Below are 2830 nucleotides of genomic sequence, written 5' to 3' on the forward strand. Positions count from 1 at the left end.
GGACTGCGCGCCGGGCGGTCGTCGGATCCGTGGAGGCCGCGCTCTGCGGTGAGCTTGGTGACCGCTGGGAAGACGGGAGAGCGGCGAAACGTGGACCCCAGGCCAGGGACGGCGTTGGTGGGGGTGCTCGCCTCTGCAGACTTCCAGTTACAAGTCAGACCCAACCTCGCTCTTGGCACTCAGGGAGTAGCACCCACTTGCAGTTCTTCCTTCGGATCCAGGCTTCCGGAACCTGGGTTTGCTTCGGGGGATCGGGGAGAGAGGTAAACACGGCTCCGGGGAGCTCGTGCGCGAGGGCGCGGCCACCGGCGGTGGCGCTTGCTGGCGCCGTGAAGGTCACTTGGCGACTCAGAGGCACGGGATGGCCCGGCCCTGCCCGGGAGAGACGTAATGACGAGCCCAGGCTTGCGAGTTACATGTGTGACCCCCCAGAGACAGCGCGCATCTCGTGAAGAAACAGCCATGTAACACTCTAGAGCGTGTTGGAGCCATAAAACTCCCACTGCTAATATTACAGAGGAGGAAACAGAAGCCCAGGAAGGGACGGCGGTTAGTGGAGGCGCTGGATCTAGAGCTCAGATCGGGCTGTCAGTCCTGTCTAATAACTTTACAGAGGCCCTGCCTACCACTGTGTCTCCTACACCCATTCTGAGGTTTTTTGTTTGTGTGTGTGTTTTTGTTTGTGGTTTTTTGAGTCGGAGTCTCACTGTCGCCCAGGCTGGAGGGCAGTCTCCCCCCTTCAGCCTCCCAAGTAGCTGGGACTACAGGCTCACGCCATCACGCCTGGCTAATTTTTTTTTATGTATTGTAGAGATGAGGTCTGGCCACGTTGTCCAGGCTGGTCTCGAACTCCTGGACTCAGGCAATCCTCTGGAAGTGCTGGGATTATGTGAGTCTTTGCACCCGGTCCTTACTGTTTTAATTGTGGGTACATCTTCCTGAGTGTATGATGTGTTTTTCTATGCAAATTAGTCAACAGTCATTTATTGAGCATCTAATCTGCCAGGCCTCCTGCTGGGAACACAGCCTCTGCAACTCAGGAGTTTGCCATTTCTGGGGAAGACAGACCCAAATAAACAATCACCACAGCCTAGTCCAGTGACACTGCAGTGGAAAGAGCAAGTGACTTTACCTGAGTTGGAGAAAGTAGCAGAGAAAGGTGGCTTTTATATGATAAAAATTATGCTAATATTATATAAACATATCCTTATTAAAACAAAGCACAGCATGTCTCTATACATCCTCACCATTCCACTTTCCTCCCTAGGTATAGCTTATTTATGTGTGTGTGTGTGTGTGTGTGTGTGTGTGTGTGTGTGTGTGTATGAAAAATTAAAAAAAATTTTTTTCTATCATAAGTTGTTATTCAGTAATTATCATTGTGCATGTCACTTTGTGTATTTGTATAAATATTTTACTAGAAACCTAGATGTGAAATTGTTAGAGTAAAGCGGAGGCGATCAGTGACATTTAACTGGATCTTATAGGAGAGTAAGAGTGTTCCATGGAGGCAGAGGGAGAAAGAGATTCCCTTCAGAATGAACAGTGTGTATAAATCATGAAGAAACAGCAGACATAGATATCTATTTATTGTACTGTATATATATATGAAGGGGGACCCCAAAACACCTGGAATTTATTTATTTAAAAATTGTGTATTTATTCTTACGTGTTTGAACTTCTGTCACCTTCAAAGTACTCTCTGTTTGATGCAGTACACCTACTTAGACACTTTTTCCACTGCTCAAAACAGTTTTTTTTTTTTTTTTTTTTTTTTCTTTGGAGTCTCCCTCTGTCATCTAGGCTGGAGTGCAGTGGCACGCTCACAGCCACTACAGCCTTGACTTGCTGGGCTCAGGCGATCCTTCTTCCTCAGCCTTCCAAGTAGCTGGAACTACATGCATTCGGGCCACCATGCTGGCTAATTTTTTTATTTCTTTGTAGAGACAGGTCTTGGCTTGTTGTCCAGGCTGGTCTCAAACCCTTGGGCTCAGGCAGTCCTCTCGACTTTGCATCTCAAAGTGCTGGGACTACAGGCATGAGCCACTGTGTCTGGCCCCAAACGGTTTTTGAACTCATCAATTTTTATGCCTTTTAGTACTTCTGCCATTTTTTTGTTTCACCTCTTCCGCATCTACGAAACGTTTCCCTTTGAGGACTTTTTTCATTCAGTGAAACAATAACAAAAAAAGTCACTCTGGGTGAGATTGGGTGAATAGGGAGGGTGGAGCATGGGGATCATACTGTTTTTGGTCAAAAACTACTGAACACTCAGTGCAATGTAGGCAGATGCGCTGGTATGTCACTCATTATGAAATGGGCAAACGCGTTGAAAGAATCTCCAAAAAATTAAAAAAACCTCACTGAAGCCAATTGCAGTCTCTCATAAGGCTAGCTGGTACAGCTGATGGGTTCCTAGAACACTTACCTAGAGGGAGAAGCCTGTACTACAAGGTCCTGCCCTCCAAAAAATTAATTACGTTTTTTTGGGGTCCCCCTTGTACTTTAAACCTCACAACAACTCTAAGTGGTTAAGTAATACTATTCCAAATAAGAAACTAAGTCCCAGAGAGTTTAAGTAATTTGTCCAGGGTCACAGAGCTATAAGCTGGGAAGCCAGAATTGGAACCCAGGTTTATCTGCCTCTAAAATATTTGCCGCCTCTTTTCACTATAAAAATACATTTAGAGCACATACATACTTTTGTTGTATCCGGAGGGTAAGGTTATTGGGGCAGAGGAGGAGTAGGGGGAGAAGAAGGTTTGGTAAACTGTGCTGCAGGGGGAGGGGTCGGTAAAAGGGCATTACAGAACTTGGACTGTATCCTGTA

Source organism: Carlito syrichta, unplaced genomic scaffold, assembly GCF_000164805.1.
Source record: "Carlito syrichta isolate Samal-C Ts95f unplaced genomic scaffold, Tarsius_syrichta-2.0.1 Scaffold104742, whole genome shotgun sequence".
In the NCBI taxonomy this organism is placed as follows: domain Eukaryota; kingdom Metazoa; phylum Chordata; class Mammalia; order Primates; family Tarsiidae; genus Carlito; species Carlito syrichta.